The 12411-nt window shown below is 37.5% G+C and overlaps 2 long non-coding RNA genes across 4 annotated transcripts; both read left to right on the top strand.

Moving 5' to 3' along the window:
* The first annotated feature begins 878 nt into the window (after positions 1-878).
* LOC147511541 (uncharacterized) lies at positions 879-8120 on the top strand. The gene is made up of 3 exons (XR_015217014.1): positions 879-1002; positions 6848-7237; positions 7995-8120. It is a non-coding gene; the product is annotated as an uncharacterized LOC147511541 (long non-coding RNA).
* A 1361-nt stretch (positions 8121-9481) lies between these two features.
* LOC147511542 (uncharacterized) lies at positions 9482-11674 on the top strand. Of its 3 annotated transcripts, none has more exons than XR_015217016.1 (5): positions 9482-9687; positions 10157-10454; positions 10562-10645; positions 10729-10880; positions 11497-11674. It is a non-coding gene; the product is annotated as an uncharacterized LOC147511542 (long non-coding RNA). The 3 variants fall into 3 exon arrangements; XR_015217017.1 differs by having other exon boundaries at positions 9486-9687; positions 10229-10454; XR_015217015.1 differs by having other exon boundaries at positions 9488-9687; positions 10218-10454.
* The last annotated feature ends 737 nt before the right edge of the window (positions 11675-12411 follow it).

The raw sequence follows: 12411 nt of genomic DNA on the forward strand, positions 1-12411 counted from the left end.
GTAGTTTCTATAGTAAATAACAAAAATAATAACCGAAAATCACAATGGCGTACATTTATTATTCAATGTATTTGTAGTTTCAATCATTATAAAAACACAACAACATACATTTATTATTCAATTTTTTTTATACTCATGCATTATATGAAAATTATTCAATTTTTTTTTATACTCATGCATTATATGAAAAATTATCCTCATTCTAGCTTTCACATAATGTAATTATAGCTATGTTACGTAGACATGTATCCTTGCTGGACATGTATTCTTTCTGTGGCATCTTACTGCATCTTCTAAGGATTGCACTATCAAAAATCAATGTTTCTTATAGTTTCTTATAGCTAATAACCATTCCTTCTCTTTTCTCCGTTTTTAAATTTTGAGTGTACAATTTCTATGAAGGATTGAACTTGATGGTGGACAAGGGAAAACGGCCAATGGACCCATTTAAGGATCCTCCGAACAAAAAAATTAAATATTCGATTCCTGCAATAGATAGGTTAAACCTTCAACCACCTCCTGGCTTCCAGGTATTCTTGTTGTTTCTATTACATTGGTTCGTTAATCCACATGGTACTTATTTCTTACTGGTCTCATGATTTATATGTTTGCTGGGTTATGTATATAGCATCCAAACGGACCAACCCTAGACAAGGGAAAACACCCAATGGACCCTTCTCTTGATCCTTCGAACCGGCCGAAAAACACTTTTATCCCTCTCCAAGATAGACTCAACCTTCAACCACCTCGTGGCTTTCAGGTAATTGAATTGCGGTCTTATGTAATTTATTATACTTACTGTTGACATTGCACATCAAGTTTGCTTTTATATTTTCTCCTTCTCTAACTTTCTCTTCGTTCTTTATATAGTGGCCAGACCGACCAAACCTACAAAACAGAAAGCGCCCACTGGACCATTCTCTTGATCCTCTTAACAAGAAAAAATGTGTCTCTGTCCCTCCACAAGATAGGCTTACCCTCCACCAACCTCATAGTTTTCAGGTACTAATACTCCTACAATGTTTCCCTCTCATTATCTACCCAATTATCCTCTTTTTCTATTTTCTTATTCTTTACCTATTTGCTATGTCACTTGTATACCTTATCTTCGGGTCTTTCTTTACATATGGGACTTCATCGATACAAATATTGCCATATCTTTATCTTCGTTTCTTTGCATATTGAAATTGAAATAGAGATGAGTTTCCTAATTTGTTATATAGAATATAGATTTTATCTTTGGAAATTTGGTTTATGTTTATGTTTATCTCTATTTTCAATTTCTATTTCTATTTCAGATCCTCTATGCTCTTATCCAATTACACCAACTTATCTCAATTCGCCAATTGCGGACAATTTGCCCAATCAGTACAACCATCCCTTCTCCTATCAAAGACATTAAGCCTAACAAATAGAATTATTGCACAAAGATGCTCGAAGGGAAAGGGAAAAATTGAATAAACGAATGGGCATCAAGCAATGGCCCATCGATTGTCCGGGTTTTGTGGTGTATGTCCACCCTCCAATTCGGGAACTCCACCTCGATTGGCCGGACTTCCACCTCAAGATAGTCCAATCACACCTCATACCACATCAACTAAACGACTCAATTCTATGAAATCTCTTCGAACGTCTCTCTCTGCTCTTAATCCTATTAGGTTATTTACACTGCCAGAAGAATGTACTCATGTTGATTCAGCACCTGTAAGCAACAGGTGAGTCTTGTATTTCACTTTATTGGTTTTCCTTCCAATCCAATTCACACCTCACCCTTATTATCTGTCTACAACACATGTATTCTTAACTCTGGTGGTGCGTTACCAAATAATGCAATTCCAACTTTCAGAAATGAGTCATTTGCATCAACGTCGTCTTACCAAAATGCAAGGTATAGCACCACAAAGCTCTTTACAACTTTCTCTTCATATTTTCTACTTTTCAATACCAAACTTTCAATATTTTCTTACCCATATAAGCTCCCTTGCAATGCGTGTAACCTCATTTCGTCTACATCAAGCTTTCTTGTATTTAATACCACATTTACCAAGTCTCGGTTCTGAGTCAATATCAGCTGACCAAAATGCTAGGTAATTTCTTCACATAAATGTTTGCAATAATAATAAATTGTTTACACCTCAGTCTAAATCCTTTTAATACTTCATTCTTGCGTAGACCGCAGTCATTCCAGCATACTGCACAACCGTTCTCTGAACGTGCTGATACCATGAGTGAAGATGACGATGAAGAGGCACTCGACTACAATGGGGATGTTCACACGACTCTTAATCCTAACCGCCCAGTTGAACAAGGAAGACACTACTTGGGGAAAATGGACGTTCAATGTCCATTTTGTAAGGCACTTCATTGGATGGATGAACGATTATCAAAGTCATCGCTGTCACGTCCTCTTTTTGGGAGATGTTGTTTACAAGGAAAGATAAAGTGTCCTCCTTTGCAACCACTGCCTCCTGCCCTTAAAGCCTTATACGATGGGAATGATCGGAAGTCAAAGTCATTTCGGAGATATATGCGACAATATAATCAAGCTTTTGCATTTACAAGTCTTGGAGTACAAGAACACTTATTTGCTGGACGGGGTCCAAGGCCTTTCACTATTCACGGTGAACTGCGACATCGCACAGGAGCTTTAATTCCTGACGCGGGATATCAAGCTACTTATTCTCAACTTTATATCTATGATCCCAGTGCTGCACTAGCTGTCCGTCAACTTCGTAATCCTAAGCTCAACACGGATGTCTTGAAAATCATTCAAGTTACTATGCTCCAATATAACCGCTTTTCTGATACATATCGCCACGCATATGATGTTCTTAGATTAGCTTCTTCTGAGCATGGTGAGGACTTCAATGTACCTGCTTATTTACATTACACTGCTTCACGAGGGCCGGTCGTATTAACTTACCAACAAGCAGATGAGGTTCTTTGTCATTTTACCGGTGATGGCGGTGAAGCGAGCAAGTATGAGAGACATTGTTATTTATCTTAAAGGAGGGCAAGAATTCATGCAAATTAGTGAGTGTCATCCAGCTTACTTACCATTACATTATGTCCTATTGTTTCCCCATGGGGAGCTTGGATGGACACCTGAATTGCGGCGTTGGGACTCTTCAACCGCTACCACCACTAATGATCGCCTAACGGATGAATTTTTATTCTTATCTATCGCTTTTTGCAAGCACTACGAGTACTTTCGGCCTATTTTGGCGAGGGAGAAAGTTGTTTGAGGAGTTTGTGGTGGGACGGATGGGCATCAACCGAAAGCAAAACAAAATGCGCTTACTATAGGCAACAACAAGACAAGCTTCGTGAGTAACTATATCAAGGTATCATCGATGTGTCACCGATCACCGATCTTTGTCGATCCAAATCAGATTGGAAGGCGAAGTCGCACTACCATCATCCTGTAGCGGCAGCCCTAGGCATATGTTTGAAATTTTTCAAGACTCCATGGCAATTACACGTTACAACCACCATCCAGACATATTCCTCACAATGACTGCAAACCCCCAGTGGACGGAAATTCTTGAAGCATTGTTTACAAACCAAACTGCTTATGATCGCCCGGAGGTGGTTGCCCATGCATTTGAATTGAAATGAAGAGCTTTGATGGAAGTAATAAAGAAGTGTGGCGTCCTTGGTATGGCAGTTGCTCATGTTTACACCATTGAGTTCCAGAAACGTGGTCTGCCACATATGCATGCACTTATATATCTTCGACATTCGGACAAGATCCGAAAGTGCCTCTGACAAGTCGATCGCGATTGTATCTGCGGAATTCCCGATCGACAATCGAGCCTGAATTATTTCAGATGATTGTACTAAGATGTATGGTTCATGGCCCATGTGGGCTTAACAATCCAAACTCTCCTTGCATGGTTAATCGTCAATGTAAATATCACTATCCCCGAAGCCACGCATTGTACAACTATGGATACAAATGGATATGCTCTCTACCGTCGCCGTGACAATGGGAAGTCTTATTTTGTTAGAGAACATTCAGTTGATAATAGAAATGTTGTTCCTTACAATCCTTACCTTTCTAAGATGTTTGACTGCCATATTAATGTTGAAGTTTGTGCAGGTATTTACTTGTGTGAAATACATTCACAAGTACATATTTAAAGGTAATGACAGGACAACAATTGTGTTGAATGAATTGGATGAGATCAAGCAATATTTGGATGCGCGAGATATATTGGGCCACCTGAAGCTGCTGTGAGATTGTTAGGAATTTCTCTGCACGAGGAAATTCCAACAGTTGTGAGATTAGCCCTTCATCTCCCTGGAATGCATCGTGTTGTGTATAATGCTAATGAGTCCATGCATGATATACGGGCTAGGGCAGCGAGGCAACGGTCAACTCTTACTGCATTTTTTGATTGTTGCACTTCAGATTCGCGTGCAAGGGGGCTCACATATCAACAAGTGCCAGAACACTACGTTTGGATAAAGCAACACCAAATTTGGAAATTCAGGGCACAGGGGTTTGCTATTGGTAGAATGTATTTCGCGAGTCCTAATTCTGGTGAAAGATTTTACTTACCCTTGCTTCTACTTCTAACCGTCGTGAAAGGGCCACAGTCCTTTAATGATCTAAAAAGGACTGGTACTGATTTACATCCAACTTTCAAAGAAGCATGTATTGCATGCGGACTTCTTGAGGATGATAGTGAATGGGTGCAGTGTCTGCAAGAGGCCTCAACCATGCAAACTGGTTATCATCTTCGTCGACTATTCTCAGGTTATTCTCGAATGCAATCCTCTATATCCCCAAACATTGTGGCATGATTTTTGGGAGAGTATCCGTGGACGACCTCTCACACAAACTTTGCACCATCTTCAACATTCCAGAACCTACCGAAGCTCAGGTCCAAGATTATGGTTTATTTCTTCTAAATGAGATTCTCATAGAGTCAGATAAACTGCTCATTAATTTTCCTCCTATGCCACTATCAACCACCAATTGGAACTCGACCGTTGGTAACCGACTTATATGGGACCAACGACAATTTCAATATGATCCACAAACTGAAAAAGCACATGGCAACAGAGTTCATTTAAATGTTGAGCAACACTTTCGACATATAAAGCGATCCCCGGATTACGTTTACGAAATCAAGGGACACTCTTCTTTTGAATGGGGCAGCGAGGGGACAGGCAAGACTTTTGTCTATAACACCATTGCTGATACGCGGTCGGATTGAGGGACATATTGTTATTATGGTGGCTTCATCCGGAATAGGCTGCGTTGCTATTGGGGCGGTCGGATTGCTTTCACTCAACCTTTTGCATCCCAATCGACATTCTTGATACCTCGGTTTGTGGGTTCAATAAGAATTCACCGCATGCTCACTTATTCAGGGAAACTAAACTTATTATTTGGGATGAGGTCCCAATGCAAAACAAGTTCTATGTTGAGGCAGTTGATCGGACGCTTCGGGATACTTGCAACAATAATAAGCCTTTCGGTGGAATTACAGTTGTTCTTGGTGGTGACTTTCGCCAATGCCTTCCAGTTATACCCAAAGGGGTGCGTGAACAAATTGTGCGTGCTTCTTTGCGGTGTTCTTTCCTCTGGAATCATATTCGGGTTCTAACTTTGGTACAAAACATGAGATTAGAACATGGGAACTCTGCAAATATAGGTTTCGCAAATTTCTTGATGGAGGTAACCACTTATGTATTCTGCTTTCTCCTCCTTTGTTTCAAACTTATATCCATTAATCTTTTTTTGTCTTCCTTCGTTTAGATTGGAAGTGATCCAAGTGAGACGGTGGAACTGCCATCGACAATTCGTCAATGTGCAGATCTTCGAGAACTAATTTCTGCTACATACCCTCATCTGAATCATGCTGCCACGGTCACCCCAGGATATTTAACTGAGCGTACAATTCTTTCGGCACGCAATGATGATGTCAATGAAATTAATGCAACAGCTTTGAATATGTTCCCAGGAGAAACTACTATCTTTCTAGCTGCCGACAAGATGGAGGATGCAGAAGCAAATAATCCAACCAATATTAATCAATACCCAAATGAGTACCTAAACACACTTGATCCAACTGGTCTGCCACCATTTCGCCTGAACCTGAAAGTTGGTAGTCCTATAATGTTGTTGCGAAATATTGCTCCCAGAGATGGACTATGCAATGGAACCCGATTGGTAGTGGTACAATGCAAACCACACGTTCTTTTTTCCAGAATTTTAACTGGTGAAAAACAGGGCAATGAAGCTTTTATTCCAAGGATATCTTTGTCACCGTCATCTTCCGATTTTCCTTTCCATATGACGAGAAGACAATTTCCAGTTCGATTGGCCTATTCAATGACTATTAATAAGTCTCAAGGACAATCAGTGAAGTATGTTGGTATTGACCTCCGCACGGAAGTTTTCAGTCATGGTCAATTGTATGTGGCCCTCTCAAGATGCACTTCGGCGGACCGGATCAGCATTCTTCTACCTCCAAATGCAGAAAGTCAAACCGCAAATGTGGTATACCCAGAAGTTTTGCTATAAACCTCTTAAACAACAAAAGTGTAATTTCCCTTTTCCCGCTTAGTTGATTTGACAGGATTCAATATTAAAGAAAAATAGGTAGGCTATGCCCAAATACAAAAACCACCAACCTACATTTATTTTTGTCAACGTCAAATTCTATATGATTTTTTTTTTATGATCTGACCGCAACTAAATATAATTTCCATTGTTTTTGAACGTTGGCTTTAGCTTGGTGTTGATATGTTTAGTTACTTAATGACACTTTTGCTCTAGATTTTTATTATAACAAATGCATCAACTGATATGCATTTTATATCTACTTTTCAGGTTTTGCATCCGAAGAATCTTTTTGGACTGACGTTACATTTTAATTACCGCTACTTTGAAACGGATGCTCCTAAAGGTACTCTATTTGCATTGTTATATTATTACTCCAATTTATACTTTCCATGGATATGTGTCAATGAATTCGTTTCTCATATACCAAGGTAAGGTACTTCTGTTTTCCCCAGTCAATGGCAATGATCATTATTTGCAGAAGGATATTGTTGGAGTAGGACAAGTGAAAGACAAGTGCTTCGGATTCGTTACAAGTATTTGGAAGCCGTGCTTAGACAAGAGGTTGCGTTTTTCGATTCACAAGAAGCTACTACTTCAGAGATCATCAACAGTATATCCAAGGATACTTAACTCATACAAGAGGTTCTAAGTGAAAAGGTGCTATTATTAATCATCCTCATCTACAACATCATTATATTTATTTAATTTGTTCTATGTCTGTCCATTACAATAATACGACACAATGAGACAACATATGAGTATAAAGAGAATGTGTAAGATTTTTAAAATCTGAGTTCATGGTTAACCATTATATATAGTGTCCATTAGAAATTGTTTTCTTTCTTTCCTCATAACTTAGAAAAAAAAAGTTTTCTTTCTTCATATGGTAATGTTTCTATGCTTGAGAAGTTATTCGAACAGTATAATCTGATAAGATTCAACCAGTTTCTGAACCCAAACACTCAACTCGCTGGAAAGTTTTAGCGAATTGTGCCCACTAGAATTTTTTTTTTAGTGAAGAGCCAACAAGGATTCTTCAGTATGCTACTTTTGATGCAAATAATAATAGCAAAAGTCCTTCGCTGTGATGATAAGAAGTAGAGGGACCTTTGGATGCTATTCAAAGATTGCAACAAAACAGTATTAACATACACTTCCTAAGAGAAAAAGTTAAAGTTCTTGGAGCCCTCATTTATGTTATAGATTTATATATATCGAGATAATAGTTGCACAGTATTAATTGTTTTTTTTTATCAATCATGTTCTACGGGCTGGCAGCAGACCCATGCCGTATAACAATATGATGGAATTAACAATGAATAAGTAATTTTAGTCACTTCACTATATGATATAATTTAAGGACATTCCCCCATTAAATAAAGCTAATGGAGCATCTGATCTTCTTGTCTTGCAGGTGCCTATATTTTTAATGCACACATCTGTGTTTATGTCAGGACTTGCATTCTCAATTTACTTTTGTTGGAGACTTGCCTTAGTAGCCCTTCCTTTGATGATTGTGATGTTAACTGTTGACTACAAGGATATTCAAAGACTCCACGGGAAGGATATTCAAGACTACAAGGGTCGAGATTACCATTGATTGAACTTAGATTAAGCGATATAAAAATCATCTGCCTCTCGATTAAAAACGGAGTAGGAGAATGTGAATGTGTGAAATTAAATTGAAAAAAGGTCAGTTCCGTGTTGGTTATTAAATATTGGGAAGATGCCCAACGCACAAGGTGTGTACTTATTTAAATTTGCACAACAAATACACTGCTTTAGGACCTTATAGTTTTTTCCTTCTTCATTATAACTTTCTATTATGTAGTCAATTTCAAAGTATAATTTACTGTTGGTAATAATTAATTATGAGTAATAATATGATCAGAGTTGTTAATTTTCAGTGCAAGTGTTTTACCAAATTACTTATTAGATTTCAGATTACTGAGTTCTGGAAGTTGTACCATTTGAGGTAAATACACGTAAAAAACACGTTTTGAGATTACGGAGTTCTCAATGAATGTTTTGCAGTAAAAAGCACGTTTTGTACTCAAACATAAATTAGGGTCAATATTCTGAAGATATTGGCTTGGTTTTTGGATACCAAGTGATTTGTTTCCTTTCAAATTCAGTCCCAATAGATATCTGACTTATATTGTTTTCTTACAATAACAGTAAAACCTTTCATTTTTTTTCCGAGTTTTTAAAGTGATAAATGTCTTTGGGAACGCTGGATTATGGCAATTATTTTTTATGTTGTTTTCATTTTGCTACTTTTTTTTTTGCTTACAAAAACTTGTTTAATACCAAAATCTGTTTTAGGAAAACCTTTATTATTTTATTTTCCATAAGTATCCAATGTCTCTGGGAACGCTGGATTATGACATTTGATTTATGTCCTTTTTACTTTGTTTTTACAATTACAAAACATTTTACTAACTATATGATGAATGTCTATATGGGACTGCTAGATTATGACATTCCGTTTATGATTTCTTCTTTATAGAAGCATACCGTTTGCCCCCTTCAAAACTTGTTTTATTTGCAAGGTCTTTGTCTTAAAAAAAACTCGGAATATTTTTGAAAACAGAGCCAACATCTTCTCAGGATTATTTCTCAAAGATACAAATGGTGGCCAAGGTTTGCAGTTAAGAATATCTTGACCATTTAGAATACACGAGGCAAAGGTGAACAAAAGATAAATGAGACTTTACATTGTTATGAAGACCATTTTCTAATTTCACTTGGTTCACCTGCAAACACAATATATCGCTTTATGGTTTGTATTTTACTGTACAATATTTATAGTTTTTACTTTATAACAATTCTTTGGATCGTAAATAGAATTTTATAATTTTTTTGTTTCGGTGGGCTGACAAAAAAAATGCTATAGTCACATAGAATTATTTTCCGGTGGTTCGGCTACTATATATTATTAAGATGTGGTTCAAGTGTTTGATTGTTGTGATGTCTCTTTGAATGGCAGCTGTAACTGTTTCTCTCCCAGTTCAAGAGTGCGCCTTGACTGAGATTGGAAGCAAAGACTACAAGGATATTTAGCACTGCACAAGAAGGATATTCAGCAAATTCGGCAGCACTACAAGGTCAGACAAAATTCGGCTACTATATTGCAAGTTGATTGTATCTAAATACAGCGGCATAATGTAAAGTGTTAGTTCCTTTGGATTTTTTGGTATTTTTTAAACTTGGAGTACTTTAATACATGCATTTGTTAAACTTCGTTTGGTTTTTATTAATGGGGAAAGATTTGGAGTTATGTAGTTCGAGTAGGAGAGTAGGGTTTCGATTGTTTTAGGGTGAAATGGACTTACAAAGTGTTTGAGCAAATGGGGTTGTTTCCATATTTTTTTTAAAAGTTGGTTGGGTTCATCATTTTGGCGGATGACAAGTAACACTTTTGGCAGTTGCATGGTTTATTTGCTTTTGCCGTATATTGCTTTGTGCAGCAAACACAAGGTATTCTTTATTAAAAGGCGAAGGAATAGTTCCCTCTGTGTTCATTAGGCAGTTGCATGGTTTATTTGCTTTGGTTTTTATAAGTCCCCATTTCAGGAAAGACAAAGACGATAGTAAGAGTGCTGAATTGGATAATGTTTTCACCCTATATTCTCAGGTATGAAACAGGAGACCATGTTGGTGTTTATGCTGAAAATAGTATTGAGTATGTGGAGGAGCCAAAAAGTTTGCTAGGCTACTCGCCAGATACTTACTTTTCAATCCATGTTGGTAATGAAGATGGAACACCACATGCTGGAAGCTCCTTGGCTCCTCCCTTCCCATCTCCTTGCACTTTGAGAACATCACTGATCCGATATGCTGATATGCTGATCTTTTCAATTCTCCTACAAAGGTTATTTTTCTTTCAGTTTTCGTTTTCATGCTACCTTTTTCATATTTATTTCTAAAAATTTTATTGTATAGATTCTTTACTTGTAATAACAATCTTTTTTTGTTCAGTCCGCTCTCTTGGCTCTAGCTGCCCATGCATCCGATTCAAGTGAAGCTGATCGATTAAGAAATCTTGCATCTCCTGCTGGGAAGGTTTGCATTTTGATACTTGACAACCAATTGGTGAGATAGTTTACTTTTTACACATTGAAGCTAACTTACCGTTCTTTGTGCAGGATGAATATGTACATTGGATAGTTGCAAGTCAGAGAAGTCTCCTTGAGGTCATGGATGAGTTCCCATCAGCAAAGTCTCCTCTTGGAGTTTTCTTTGCTGTTATAGCTCCTCGGTTGTAGCCAAGATACTATTTGATCTCATCATCATCAAGGTGAATAAGCTACTCCTTATATCTTCTGTGCCAATAATTAATAGTGTGATGACGGAAAAATCCCGGCCAGAATGAAATGTACTTGCCCCTCGAAGGTCTTCCAAAGATCATTATGATCGATAAGATGGTGTCGTCAATATAGAATCTCTATGACACCTATAACTAACACACCTATAACCTGATAAAGATGTTTTGATGCCTAGGGGAAAGTTTTATCATGAGAACTTGGGAAAGAGTGGGTGGAAGTTCAACTTAGAAGGTTGACGTACTTAATAATCGTCCTGGTTTGAAATATAATATTTTAAAGAATGACAAGTTTATAATGATTTGGTACTGTACTACTTGTATCCATTTGTTTTGGCTATCTAATTGAATCTCCTTTGAAATAGAGAAGTGTATCTGTGGATGAACAAATGATTGGGAAAGTCTTTTTCCAATGATTGATAGCTTAGAAATTTGCCAATGATCAAATCATTTGGAAAGTCTTGTAGGTGATCATTAGCCTGTTTGTTTTGTTATGTTTTGAACATGATCAGTTTTTAGTAACATGTTACGATGTCCAAATCTTCTTATTTGCTTGGCTGCTTTCTAATTGGATGCCACTTTGTTTATGTAGTCCGAGAAAAATGAGCTTCGTTATGAGAAGCAAAGGCTGAAAGCAGAGAAAGAGAAGCTGGAACAGCAAGTTAAAGCCATGAGTTCTCAGCCAAGCTTCATGCCTTACCCTTCTGCCATTCCAACTGCATTTGCTCCTCAAGCTCAAGCACCTGGCAACAAGGCGATACCATTCATCGGCTACCTCGAGTTGCCATGTGGCAATTCATGCCACCGGCAAAGGTTGATACCTCGGGATCATGTTCTTCGCTCTCCGGTTGCCTAAAATGGCATTCTTCGACGATTCAAGATGGATTTTCTGTTTTGGTTAGTGATCATTTATTGTTATCCGCGGATCTGTTCTTGACTATGTTAATTGTTTAAAGTCAAAGACTTGATTAGTGGATGATGACTGCTATTAAAAATGGTTGAACTCCTATTTTCGCCATTACTCCTACTTTTTATCGTACATAGTCTTTATTTCATCTGTTTTGAGATTTATATGTCAAGCGATTGAAGCCAATCTAAGCCATTGTAAATTCATTAGATCTTCGTCTTTTTATGACTACTCTGTCTCCATTTTTGCCTTGGCAAATCAAGTAAATCTTTGCTTTCGGGTGATTCTCAGTCGGCAAAATTGCCAAGAGCCTCAAAGAACTAAAGTTAAATACTTACATAGTTACATGGATGAAAACCCGCCACCGTTGTGTTCAACCCCGACTCGAGATCAAAGGAAGTATGGCGAAAATATAGGTTATTATGGAATTGGCAAACTATGTAAAGATGATGTGATTCCTTTTCTTACGTTTTTTTATGTTCTCTAGGTTTACGAAAGGATTCAATATTCAAGAAAAACAGGTTGCCTATGCCCAAGTACAAAAACACCAACATACATTTATTTTTGTCAACGCCAAATTCTATATGATTTTTTTTTCAT

Source organism: Coptis chinensis, chromosome 3 (genome assembly GCF_015680905.1).
Source record: "Coptis chinensis isolate HL-2020 chromosome 3, ASM1568090v1, whole genome shotgun sequence".
In the NCBI taxonomy this organism is placed as follows: Eukaryota; Viridiplantae; Streptophyta; class Magnoliopsida; order Ranunculales; family Ranunculaceae; genus Coptis; species Coptis chinensis.